The sequence below is a fragment of the Anser brachyrhynchus genome, assembly GCF_964034855.1.
Source record: "Anser brachyrhynchus genome assembly, contig: SCAFFOLD_32, whole genome shotgun sequence".
NCBI lineage: Eukaryota > Metazoa > Chordata > Aves > Anseriformes > Anatidae > Anser > Anser brachyrhynchus.
In genome coordinates this window covers 1,560,108-1,574,632 of record NW_027663874.1, presented here as the reverse complement: position 1 = coordinate 1,574,632, position 14,525 = coordinate 1,560,108, and positions in this window count along the sequence as shown.

Below are 14,525 nucleotides of genomic sequence, written 5' to 3'. Positions count from 1 at the left end.
ATCCCCAGTGGTGCCACTGCACTCTCTGGACTCACTTCACTGCATCCCCAGTGGTGCCAGTGCACTCTCTGGACTCACTGCACTGCATCCCCAGTGGTGCCAGTGCACTCTCTGGACTCACAGCACTGCATCCCCAGTGGTGCCAGTGCACTCTCTGGAATCACTGCACTGCATCCCCAGTGGTGCCAGTGCACTCTCTGGACTCACTGCACTGCATCCCCAGTGGTGCCAGTGCACTCTCTGGAGTCTCTGCAGTGCATCCCCAGTGGTGCCAGTGCACTCTGTGGACTCACTGTACTGCATCCTCAGTGGTGCCAGTGCACTCTCTGGACTCACAGCACTGCATCCCCAGTGGTGCCATTGCACTCTCTGGACTCACTGCAGTACATCCCCAATGGTGCCAGTGTACTCTCTGCACTCACTGCAGTGCATCCCCAGTGGTGCCAGTGTACTCTCTGGACTCACTGCAGTGCATCCCCAGTGGTGCCAGTGCACTCACTGGAGTCACTGTACTGCATCCCCAGTGGTGCCAGTGCACTCTCTGGACTCACTGCACTGCATCCCCAGTGGTGCCAGTGCACTCTCTGGACTAACTGAACTGCATCCCCAATTGATCCAGTGCACTCTCTGGACTCACTGCACTGCATCCCCAGTGGTGCCAGTGCACTCTCTGGAGTCACTGCAGTGCATCCCCAGTGGTGCCAGTGCACTCTCTGGACTCACTGTACTGCATCCACATTGGTGCCAGTGCACTCTCTGGACTCACCGCACTGCATCCAGAGTGGTGCCAGTGCACTCTCTGGACTCACTGCACTGCATCACCAGTGGTGCCAGTGCACTCTCTGGACTCACTGCACTGCATCCCCAGTGGTGCCAGTGCACTCTCTAGAGTCACTGCAGTGCATCCCCAGTGGTGCCAGTGCACTCTCTGGACTCACTGCAGTGCATCCCCAGTGGTGCCAGTGCACTCTCTGGAGTCACTGAACTGCATCCCCTGTGGTGCCAGTGCACTCTGTGGACTCACTGCACTGCATCCCCAGTGGTGGCACTGCACTCTCTGGACTCACCGCACTGCATCCCCAGTGGTGCCAGTGCACTCTCTGGACTCACTGCACTGCATCACCAGTGGTGCCAGTGCACTCTCTGGACTCACTGCAGTGCATCCCCAGTGGTGCCAGTGCACTCTCTGGACTCACTGCACTGCATCCCCAGTGGTGCCAGTGCACTCTCTGGACTCACTGTACTGCATCCCCAGTGGTGCCAGTGCACTCTCTGGACTCACTGCAGTGCATCCCCAGTGGTGCCAGTGCACTCTCTGGACTCACTGTACTGCATCCCCAGTGGTGCCAGTGCACTCTCTAGAGTCACTGAAGTGCATCCCCAGTGGTGCCAGTACACTCTCTGGACTCACTGCAGTGCATCCCCAGTGGTGCCAGTGCACTCTCTGGACTCACCGCACTGCATCCCCAGTGGTGCCAGTGCACTCTCTGGACTCACTGCAGTGCATCCCCAGTGGTGCCAGTGCACTCTCTGGACTCACTGCAGTGCATCCCCAGTGCTGCCAGTTCACTCTCTGGAGTCACTGTACTGCATCCCCAGTGGTGCCAGTGCACTCTCTGGACTCACTGCACTGCATCCCCAGTGGTGCCAGTGCACTCTCTACTAACTGAACTGCATCCCCAATTGATCCAGTGCACTCTCTGGACTCACTGCAGTGCATCCCCAGTGGTGCCAGTGCACTCTCTGGAGTCACTGCAGTGCATCCCCAGTGCTGCCAGTGCACTCTGTGGACTCACTGTACTGCATCCACAGTGGCGCCAGTGCACTCTCTGGACTCACCGCACTGCATCCCCAGTGGTGCCAGTGCACTCTCTGTAGTCATTGCGCTGCATCACCAGTGGTACCAGTGCACTCTCTGGACTCACTGCACTGCATCCCCAGTGGGGCCAGTACACTCTCTGGAGTCATTTCAGTGCATCCCCAGTGGTGCCAGTGCACTCTATGGACTCACTGCAGTGCATCCCCAGTGGTGCCAGTGCACTCTCTGGACTCACTGCAGTGCATCCCCAGTGGTGCCAATGCACTCTCTGGACTCACTGCACTGCATCCCCAAGGTGCCAGTGCACTCTCTGCACTCACTACACTGCATCCCCAGTGGTGTCAGTGCACTCTCTGGACTCACTGCAGTGCATCCCCAGTGGTGCCAGTGCACTCTCTGGACTCACAGCAGTGCATTCCCAGTGGTGCCAGTGCACTCTCTGGACTCACTGCACTGCATCCCCAGTGGTGCCAGTGCACTCTCTGGACTCACTGCACTGCATCCCCAGTGGTGCCAGTGCACTCTGTGGACTCACTGCACTGCATCCCCAGTGGTGCCAGTGCACTCTCTGCAGTCTCTGCAGTGCATCCCCAGTGGTGCCAGTGCACTCTGTGGACTCACTGTACTGCATCCCCAGTGGTGCCAGTGCACTCTCTGGACTCACTGCAGTACATCCCCAATGGTGCCAGTGTACTCTCTGCACTCACTGCAGTGCATCCCCAGTGGTGCCAGTGCACTCTCTGGACTCACTGCAGTGCATCCGAGTGGTGCCAGTTCACTCTGTGGACTCACTGTACTGCATCCACAGTGGTGCCAGTGCACTCTCTGGACTCACTGCACTGCATCCCCAGTGGTGCCAGTGCACTCTCTGGACTAACTGAACTGCATCCCCAATTGATCCAGTGCACTCTCTGGACTCACTGCACTGCATCCCCAGTGGTGCCAGTGCACTCTCTGGAGTCACTGCAGTGCATCCCCAGTGCGGCCAGTGCACTCTCTGGACTCACTGCACTGCATCACCAGTGGTGCCAGTGCACTCATTGGAGTCACTGCAGTGCATCCCCAGTGGTGCCAGTGCACTCTGTGGACTCACTGTACTGCATCCACAGTGGTGCCAGTGCACTCTCTGGACTCACCGCACTGCATCCAGAGTGGTGCCAGTGCACTCTCTGGACTCACTGCACTGCATTCCCAGTGGTGCCAGTGCACTCTCTGGACTAACTGTACTGCATCCCCAATTGATCCAGTGCACTCTCTGGACTCACTGCAGTGCATCCCCAGTGGTGCCAGTGCACTCTCTGGACTCACTGCACTGCATCTCCAGTGGTGCCAGTGCTCTCTCTGGACTCACTGCAGTGCATCCCCAGTGGTGCCAGTGCACTCTCTGGACTCACTGCACTGCATCACCAGTGGTGCCAGTGCACTCTCTGGACTCACTGCAGTGCATCCCCAGTGGTGCCAGTGCACTCTCTGGACTCACTGCAGTACATCCCCAGTGGTGCCAGTGCACTCTCCAGAGTCACTGCAGTGCATCCCCAGTGGTGCCAGTGCACTCTCTGTAGTCATTGCGCTGCATCACCAGTGGTACCAGTGCACTCTCTGGACTCACTGCACTGCATCCCCAGTGGGGCCAGTACACTCTCTGGAGTCATTTCAGTGCATCCCCAGTGGTGCCAGTGCACTCTATGGACTCACTGCAGTGCATCCCCAGTGCTGCCAGTGCACTCTCTGCACTCACTGCAGTGCATCCCCAGGGGCGCCAATGCACTCTCTGGACTCACTGCACTGCATCCCCAAGGTGCCAGTGCACTCTCTGGACTCACTGAACTGCATCCCCAGTGGTGTCAGTGCACTCTCTGGACTCACTGCAGTGCATCCCCAGTGGTGCCAGTGCACTCTCTGGACTCACAGCAGTACATTCCCAGTGGTGCCAGTGCACTCTCTGGACTCACTGCACTGCATCCCCAGTGGTGCCAGTGCACTATCTGGACTCACTGCACTGCATCCCCAGTGGTGCCAGTGCACTCTCTGGACTCACTGCACTGCATCCCCAGTGGTGCCAGTGCACTCTGTGGACTCACTGCACTGCATCCCCAGTGGTGCCAGTGCACTCTCTGCAGTCTCTGCAGTGCATCCCCAGTGGTGCCAGTGCACTCTGTGGACTCACTGTACTGCATCCTCAGTGGTGCCAGTGCACTCTCTGGACTCACTGCAGTACATCCCCAATGGTGCCAGTGTACTCTCTGCACTCACTGCAGTGCATCCCCAGTGGTGCCAGTGCACTCTCTGGACTCACTGCAGTGCATCCGAGTGGTGCCAGTTCACTCTGTGCACTCACTGTACTGCATCCCCAGTGGTGCCAGTGCACTCTCTGGACTCACTGCAGTGCATCCCCAGTGGTGCCAGTGCACTCTCTGGACTAACTGAACTGCATCCCCAATTGATCCAGTGCACTCTCTGGACTCACTGCACTGCATCCCCAGTGGTGCCAGTGCACTCTCTGGAGTCACTGCAGTGCATCCCCAGTGCTGCCAGTGCACTCTCTGGACTCACTGCACTGCATCACCAGTGGTGCCAGTGCACTCTCTGGAGTCACTGCAGTGCATCCCCAGTGGTGCCAGTGCACTCTGTGGACTCACTGTACTGCATCCACAGTGGTGCCAGTGCACTCTCTGGACTCACCGCACTGCATCCCCAGTGGTGCCAGTGCACTCTCTGGACTCACTGCACTGCATTCCCAGTGGTGCCAGTGCACTCTCTGGACTAACTGTACTGCATCCCCAATTGATCCAGTGCACTCTCTGGACTCACTGCAGTGCATCCCCAGTGGTGCCAGTGCACTCTCTGGACTCACTGCACTGCATCCCCAGTGGTGCCAGTGCTCTCTCTGGACTCACTGCAGTGCATCCCCAGTGGTGCAATTGCACTCTCTGGACTCACTGCACTGCATCACCAGTGGTGCCAGTGCACTCTCTGGACTCACTGCAGTGCATCCCCAGTGGTGCCAGTGCACTCTCTGGACTCACTGCAGTACATCCCCAGTGGTGCCAGTGCACTCTCTAGAGTCACTGCAGTGCATCCCCAGTGGTGCCAGTTCACTCTCTGTAGTCACTGTACTGCATCCCCAGTGGTGCCAGTGCACTCTCTGGACTCACTGCACTGCATCCCCTGTGGTGCCAGTGCACTCTCTGGACTCACTGCAGTGCATCCCCAGTGGTGCCAGTGCACTCTCTGGACTCACTGCACTGCATCCCCAGTGGTGCCAGTGCACTCTGTGGACTCACTGCACTGCATCCCCAGTGGTGCCAGTGCACTCTCTGCAGTCTCTGCAGTGCATCCCCAGTGGTGCCAGTGCACTCTGTGGACTCACTGTACTGCATCCCCAGTGGTGCCAGTGCACTCTCTGGACTCACTGCAGTACATCCCCAATGGTGCCAGTGTACTCTCTGCACTCACTGCAGTGCATCCCCAGTGGTGCCAGTGCACTCTCTGGACTCACTGCAGTGCATCCGAGTGGTGCCAGTTCACTCTGTGGACTCACTGTACTGCATCCCCAGTGGTGCCAGTGCACTCTCTGGACTCACTGCACTGCATCCCCAGTGGTGCCAGTGCACTCTCTGGACTAACTGAACTGCATCCCCAATTGATCCAGTGCACTCTCTGGACTCACTGCACTGCATCCCCAGTGGTGCCAGTGCACTCTCTGGAGTCACTGCAGTGCATCCCCAGTGCGGCCAGTGCACTCTCTGGACTCACTGCACTGCATCACCAGTGGTGCCAGTGCACTCATTGGAGTCACTGCAGTGCATCCCCAGTGGTGCCAGTGCACTCTGTGGACTCACTGTACTGCATCCACAGTGGTGCCAGTGCACTCTCTGGACTCACCGCACTGCATCCAGAGTGGTGCCAGTGCACTCTCTGGACTCACTGCACTGCATTCCCAGTGGTGCCAGTGCACTCTCTGGACTAACTGTACTGCATCCCCAATTGATCCAGTGCACTCTCTGGACTCACTGCAGTGCATCCCCAGTGGTGCCAGTGCACTCTCTGGACTCACTGCACTGCATCTCCAGTGGTGCCAGTGCTCTCTCTGGACTCACTGCAGTGCATCCCCAGTGGTGCCAGTGCACTCTCTGGACTCACTGCACTGCATCACCAGTGGTGCCAGTGCACTCTCTGGACTCACTGCAGTGCATCCCCAGTGGTGCCAGTGCACTCTCTGGACTCACTGCAGTACATCCCCAGTGGTGCCAGTGCACTCTCCAGAGTCACTGCAGTGCATCCCCAGTGGTGCCAGTGCACTCTCTGTAGTCATTGCGCTGCATCACCAGTGGTACCAGTGCACTCTCTGGACTCACTGCACTGCATCCCCAGTGGGGCCAGTACACTCTCTGGAGTCATTTCAGTGCATCCCCAGTGGTGCCAGTGCACTCTATGGACTCACTGCAGTGCATCCCCAGTGCTGCCAGTGCACTCTCTGGACTCACTGCAGTGCATCCCCAGGGGCGCCAATGCACTCTCTGGACTCACTGCACTGCATCCCCAAGGTGCCAGTGCACTCTCTGGACTCACTGAACTGCATCCCCAGTGGTGTCAGTGCACTCTCTGGACTCACTGCAGTGCATCCCCAGTGGTGCCAGTGCACTCTCTGGACTCACAGCAGTGCATTCCCAGTGGTGCCAGTGCACTCTCTGGACTCACTGCACTGCATCCCCAGTGGTGCCAGTGCACTATCTGGACTCACTGCACTGCATCCCCAGTGGTGCCAGTGCACTCTCTGGACTCACTGCACTGCATCCCCAGTGGTGCCAGTGCACTCTGTGGATTCACTGCACTGCATCCCCAGTGGTGCCAGTGCACTCTCTGCAGTCTCTGCAGTGCATCCCCAGTGGTGCCAGTGCACTCTGTGGACTCACTGTACTGCATCCCCAGTGGTGCCAGTGCACTCTCTGGACTCACTGCAGTACATCCCCAATGGTGCCAGTGTACTCTCTGCACTCACTGCAGTGCATCCCCAGTGGTGCCAGTGCACTCTCTGGACTCACTGCAGTGCATCCGAGTGGTGCCAGTTCACTCTGTGCACTCACTGTACTGCATCCCCAGTGGTGCCAGTGCACTCTCTGGACTCACTGCAGTGCATCCCCAGTGGTGCCAGTGCACTCTCTGGACTAACTGAACTGCATCCCCAATTGATCCAGTGCACTCTCTGGACTCACTGCACTGCATCCCCAGTGGTGCCAGTGCACTCTCTGGAGTCACTGCAGTGCATCCCCAGTGCTGCCAGTGCACTCTCTGGACTCACTGCACTGCATCACCAGTGGTGCCAGTGCACTCTCTGGAGTCACTGCAGTGCATCCCCAGTGGTGCCAGTGCACTCTGTGGACTCACTGTACTGCATCCACAGTGGTGCCAGTGCACTCTCTGGACTCACCGCACTGCATCCCCAGTGGTGCCAGTGCACTCTCTGGACTCACTGCACTGCATTCCCAGTGGTGCCAGTGCACTCTCTGGACTAACTGTACTGCATCCCCAATTGATCCAGTGCACTCTCTGGACTCACTGCAGTGCATCCCCAGTGGTGCCAGTGCACTCTCTGGACTCACTGCACTGCATCCCCAGTGGTGCCAGTGCTCTCTCTGGACTCACTGCAGTGCATCCCCAGTGGTGCCAGTGCACTCTCTGGACTCACTGCAGTGCATCCCCAGTGGTGCCAGTGCACTCTCTGGACTCACTGCAGTACATCCCCAGTGGTGCCAGTGCACTCTCTAGAGTCACTGCAGTGCATCCCCAGTGGTGCCAGTGCACTCTCTGGACTCACTGCACTGCATCCCCCGTGGTGCCAGTGCACTCTCTGGACTCACTGCACTCCATCCCCAGTGGTGCCAGTGCACTCTGTGGACTCACTGCACTGCATCCCCAGTGGTGCCAGTGCACTCTATGTAGTCATTGCGCTGCATCCCCAGTGGTGCCAGTGCACTCTCTGGACTCACTGCAGTGCATCCCCAGTGGTGCCAGTGCACTCTCTGGACTCACTGCACTGCATCCCCAGTGGTGCCAGTGCACTCTCTGGACTCACAGCAGTGCATCCCCAGTGGTGCCAGTGCACTCTCTGGACTCACTGCACTGCATCCCCAGTGGTGCCAGTGCACTCTGTGGACTCACTGCACTGCATCCCCAGTGGTGCCAGTGCACTCTCTGGAGTCTCTGCAGTGCATCCCCAGTGGTGCCAGTGCACTCTGTGGACTCACTGTACTGCATCCCCAGTGGTGCCAGTGCACTCTCTGGACTCACTGCACTGCATCCCCAGTGGTGCCAGTGCACTCTCTGGACTCACTACAGTACATCCCCAATGGTGCCAGTGTACTCTCTGCACTCACTGCAGTGCATCCCCAGTGGTGCCAGTGCACTCTCTGGACTCACTGCAGTCCATCTCCTGTGGTGCCAGTGCACTCACTGGAGTCACTGTACTGCATCCCCAGTGGTGCCAGTGCACTCTCTGCACTCACTGCACTGCATCCCCAGTGGTGCCACTGCACTCTCTGGACTCACTGCAGTGCATCCCCAGTGGTGCCAGTGCACTCTCTGGACTCACTGCAGTGCATCCCCAGTGGTGCCAGTGCACTCTCTGGAATCACTGCACTGCATCCCCAGTGGTGCCAGTGCACTCTCTGGACTCACAGCACTGCATCCCCAGTGGTGCCAGTGCACTCTCTGTAGTCATTGCGCTGCATCCCCAGTGGTGCCAGTGCACTCTCTGGACTCACTGCACTGCATCCCCAGTGGGGCCAGTGCACTCTCTGGAGTCATTTCAGTGCATCCCCAGTGGTGCCAGTGCACTCTCTGGACTCACCGCACTGCATCCAGAGTGGTGCCAGTGCACTCTCTGGACTCACTGCACTGCATCACCAGTGGTGCCAGTGCACTCTCTGGACTCACTGCACTGCATCCCCAGTGGTGCCAGTGCACTCTCTAGAGTCACTGCAGTGCATCCCCAGTGGTGCCAGTGCACTCTCTGGACTCACTGCAGTGCATCCCCAGTGGTGCCAGTGCACTCTCTGGAGTCACTGAACTGCATCCCCTGTGGTGCCAGTGCACTCTGTGGACTCACTGCACTGCATCCCCAGTGGTGGCACTGCACTCTCTGGACTCACCGCACTGCATCCCCAGTGGTGCCAGTGCACTCTCTGGACTCACTGCACTGCATCACCAGTGGTGCCAGTGCACTCTCTGGACTCACTGCAGTGCATCCCCAGTGGTGCCAGTGCACTCTCTGGACTCACTGCACTGCATCCCCAGTGGTGCCAGTGCACTCTCTACTAACTGAACTGCATCCCCAATTGATCCAGTGCACTCTCTGGACTCACTGCAGTGCATCCCCAGTGGTGCCAGTGCACTCTCTGGAGTCACTGCAGTGCATCCCCAGTGCTTCCAGTGCACTCTGTGGACTCACTGTACTGCATCCACAGTGGCGCCAGTGCACTCTCTGGACTCACCGCACTGCATCCCCAGTGGTGCCAGTGCACTCTCTGTAGTCATTGCGCTGCATCACCAGTGGTACCAGTGCACTCTCTGGACTCACTGCACTGCATCCCCAGTGGGGCCAGTACACTCTCTGGAGTCATTTCAGTGCATCCCCAGTGGTGCCAGTGCACTCTATGGACTCACTGCAGTGCATCCCCAGTGGTGCCAGTGCACTCTCTGGACTCACTGCAGTGCATCCCCAGTGGTGCCAATGCACTCTCTGGACTCACTGCACTGCATCCCCAAGGTGCCAGTGCACTCTCTGCACTCACTACACTGCATCCCCAGTGGTGTCAGTGCACTCTCTGGACTCACTGCAGTGCATCCCCAGTGGTGCCAGTGCACTCTCTGGACTCACAGCAGTGCATTCCCAGTGGTGCCAGTGCACTCTCTGGACTCACTGCACTGCATCCCCAGTGGTGCCAGTGCACTCTCTGGACTCACTGCACTGCATCCCCAGTGGTGCCAGTGCACTCTGTGGACTCACTGCACTGCATCCCCAGTGGTGCCAGTGCACTCTCTGCAGTCTCTGCAGTGCATCCCCAGTGGTGCCAGTGCACTCTGTGGACTCACTGTACTGCATCCCCAGTGGTGCCAGTGCACTCTCTGGACTCACTGCAGTACATCCCCAATGGTGCCAGTGTACTCTCTGCACTCACTGCAGTGCATCCCCAGTGGTGCCAGTGCACTCTCTGGACTCACTGCAGTGCATCCGAGTGGTGCCAGTTCACTCTGTGGACTCACTGTACTGCATCCCCAGTGGTGCCAGTGCACTCTCTGGACTCACTGCACTGCATCCCCAGTGGTGCCAGTGCACTCTCTGGACTAACTGAACTGCATCCCCAATTGATCCAGTGCACTCTCTGGACTCACTGCACTGCATCCCCAGTGGTGCCAGTGCACTCTCTGGAGTCACTGCAGTGCATCCCCAGTGCGGCCAGTGCACTCTCTGGACTCACTGCACTGCATCACCAGTGGTGCCAGTGCACTCATTGGAGTCACTGCAGTGCATCCCCAGTGGTGCCAGTGCACTCTGTGGACTCACTGTACTGCATCCACAGTGGTGCCAGTGCACTCTCTGGACTCACCGCACTGCATCCAGAGTGGTGCCAGTGCACTCTCTGGACTCACTGCACTGCATTCCCAGTGGTGCCAGTGCACTCTCTGGACTAACTGTACTGCATCCCCAATTGATCCAGTGCACTCTCTGGACTCACTGCAGTGCATCCCCAGTGGTGCCAGTGCACTCTCTGGACTCACTGCACTGCATCTCCAGTGGTGCCAGTGCTCTCTCTGGACTCACTGCAGTGCATCCCCAGTGGTGCCAGTGCACTCTCTGGACTCACTGCACTGCATCACCAGTGGTGCCAGTGCACTCTCTGGACTCACTGCAGTGCATCCCCAGTGGTGCCAGTGCACTCTCTGGACTCACTGCAGTACATCCCCAGTGGTGCCAGTGCACTCTCCAGAGTCACTGCAGTGCATCCCCAGTGGTGCCAGTGCACTCTCTGTAGTCATTGCGCTGCATCACCAGTGGTACCAGTGCACTCTCTGGACTCACTGCACTGCATCCCCAGTGGGGCCAGTACACTCTCTGGAGTCATTTCAGTGCATCCCCAGTGGTGCCAGTGCACTCTATGGACTCACTGCAGTGCATCCCCAGTGCTGCCAGTGCACTCTCTGCACTCACTGCAGTGCATCCCCAGGGGCGCCAATGCACTCTCTGGACTCACTGCACTGCATCCCCAAGGTGCCAGTGCACTCTCTGGACTCACTGAACTGCATCCCCAGTGGTGTCAGTGCACTCTCTGGACTCACTGCAGTGCATCCCCAGTGGTGCCAGTGCACTCTCTGGACTCACAGCAGTACATTCCCAGTGGTGCCAGTGCACTCTCTGGACTCACTGCACTGCATCCCCAGTGGTGCCAGTGCACTATCTGGACTCACTGCACTGCATCCCCAGTGGTGCCAGTGCACTCTCTGGACTCACTGCACTGCATCCCCAGTGGTGCCAGTGCACTCTGTGGACTCACTGCACTGCATCCCCAGTGGTGCCAGTGCACTCTCTGCAGTCTCTGCAGTGCATCCCCAGTGGTGCCAGTGCACTCTGTGGACTCACTGTACTGCATCCTCAGTGGTGCCAGTGCACTCTCTGGACTCACTGCAGTACATCCCCAATGGTGCCAGTGTACTCTCTGCACTCACTGCAGTGCATCCCCAGTGGTGCCAGTGCACTCTCTGGACTCACTGCAGTGCATCCGAGTGGTGCCAGTTCACTCTGTGCACTCACTGTACTGCATCCCCAGTGGTGCCAGTGCACTCTCTGGACTCACTGCAGTGCATCCCCAGTGGTGCCAGTGCACTCTCTGGACTAACTGAACTGCATCCCCAATTGATCCAGTGCACTCTCTGGACTCACTGCACTGCATCCCCAGTGGTGCCAGTGCACTCTCTGGAGTCACTGCAGTGCATCCCCAGTGCTGCCAGTGCACTCTCTGGACTCACTGCACTGCATCACCAGTGGTGCCAGTGCACTCTCTGGAGTCACTGCAGTGCATCCCCAGTGGTGCCAGTGCACTCTGTGGACTCACTGTACTGCATCCACAGTGGTGCCAGTGCACTCTCTGGACTCACCGCACTGCATCCCCAGTGGTGCCAGTGCACTCTCTGGACTCACTGCACTGCATTCCCAGTGGTGCCAGTGCACTCTCTGGACTAACTGTACTGCATCCCCAATTGATCCAGTGCACTCTCTGGACTCACTGCAGTGCATCCCCAGTGGTGCCAGTGCACTCTCTGGACTCACTGCACTGCATCCCCAGTGGTGCCAGTGCTCTCTCTGGACTCACTGCAGTGCATCCCCAGTGGTGCCAGTGCACTCTCTGGACTCACTGCACTGCATCACCAGTGGTGCCAGTGCACTCTCTGGACTCACTGCAGTGCATCCCCAGTGGTGCCAGTGCACTCTCTGGACTCACTGCAGTACATCCCCAGTGGTGCCAGTGCACTCTCTAGAGTCACTGCAGTGCATCCCCAGTGGTGCCAGTTCACTCTCTGTAGTCACTGTACTGCATCCCCAGTGGTGCCAGTGCACTCTCTGGACTCACTGCACTGCATCCCCTGTGGTGCCAGTGCACTCTCTGGACTCACTGCAGTGCATCCCCAGTGGTGCCAGTGCACTCTCTGGACTCACTGCACTGCATCCCCAGTGGTGCCAGTGCACTCTGTGGACTCACTGCACTGCATCCCCAGTGGTGCCAGTGCACTCTCTGCAGTCTCTGCAGTGCATCCCCAGTGGTGCCAGTGCACTCTGTGGACTCACTGTACTGCATCCCCAGTGGTGCCAGTGCACTCTCTGGACTCACTGCAGTACATCCCCAATGGTGCCAGTGTACTCTCTGCACTCACTGCAGTGCATCCCCAGTGGTGCCAGTGCACTCTCTGGACTCACTGCAGTGCATCCGAGTGGTGCCAGTTCACTCTGTGGACTCACGGTACTGCATCCCCAGTGGTGCCAGTGCACTCTCTGGACTCACTGCACTGCATCCCCAGTGGTGCCAGTGCACTCTCTGGACTAACTGAACTGCATCCCCAATTGATCCAGTGCACTCTCTGGACTCACTGCACTGCATCCCCAGTGGTGCCAGTGCACTCTCTGGAGTCACTGCAGTGCATCCCCAGTGCGGCCAGTGCACTCTCTGGACTCACTGCACTGCATCACCAGTGGTGCCAGTGCACTCATTGGAGTCACTGCAGTGCATCCCCAGTGGTGCCAGTGCACTCTGTGGACTCACTGTACTGCATCCACAGTGGTGCCAGTGCACTCTCTGGACTCACCGCACTGCATCCAGAGTGGTGCCAGTGCACTCTCTGGACTCACTGCACTGCATTCCCAGTGGTGCCAGTGCACTCTCTGGACTAACTGTACTGCATCCCCAATTGATCCAGTGCACTCTCTGGACTCACTGCAGTGCATCCCCAGTGGTGCCAGTGCACTCTCTGGACTCACTGCACTGCATCTCCAGTGGTGCCAGTGCTCTCTCTGGACTCACTGCAGTGCATCCCCAGTGGTGCCAGTGCACTCTCTGGACTCACTGCACTGCATCACCAGTGGTGCCAGTGCACTCTCTGGACTCACTGCAGTGCATCCCCAGTGGTGCCAGTGCACTCTCTGGACTCACTGCAGTACATCCCCAGTGGTGCCAGTGCACTCTCCAGAGTCACTGCAGTGCATCCCCAGTGGTGCCAGTGCACTCTCTGTAGTCATTGCGCTGCATCACCAGTGGTACCAGTGCACTCTCTGGACTCACTGCACTGCATCCCCAGTGGGGCCAGTACACTCTCTGGAGTCATTTCAGTGCATCCCCAGTGGTGCCAGTGCACTCTATGGACTCACTGCAGTGCATCCCCAGTGCTGCCAGTGCACTCTCTGGACTCACTGCAGTGCATCCCCAGGGGCGCCAATGCACTCTCTGGACTCACTGCACTGCATCCCCAAGGTGCCAGTGCACTCTCTGGACTCACTGAACTGCATCCCCAGTGGTGTCAGTGCACTCTCTGGACTCACTGCAGTGCATCCCCAGTGGTGCCAGTGCACTCTCTGGACTCACAGCAGTGCATTCCCAGTGGTGCCAGTGCACTCTCTGGACTCACTGCACTGCATCCCCAGTGGTGCCAGTGCACTATCTGGACTCACTGCACTGCATCCCCAGTGGTGCCAGTGCACTCTCTGGACTCACTGCACTGCATCCCCAGTGGTGCCAGTGCACTCTGTGGACTCACTGCACTGCATCCCCAGTGGTGCCAGTGCACTCTCTGCAGTCTCTGCAGTGCATCCCCAGTGGTGCCAGTGCACTCTGTGGACTCACTGTACTGCATCCCCAGTGGTGCCAGTGCACTCTCTGGACTCACTGCAGTACATCCCCAATGGTGCCAGTGTACTCTCTGCACTCACTGCAGTGCATCCCCAGTGGTGCCAGTGCACTCTCTGGACTCACTGCAGTGCATCCGAGTGGTGCCAGTTCACTCTGTGCACTCACTGTACTGCATCCCCAGTGGTGCCAGTGCACTCTCTGGACTCACTGCAGTGCATCCCCAGTGGTGCCAGTGCACTCTCTGGACTAACTGAACTGCATCCCCAATTGATCCAGTGCACTCTCTGGACTCACTGCACTGCATCCCCAGT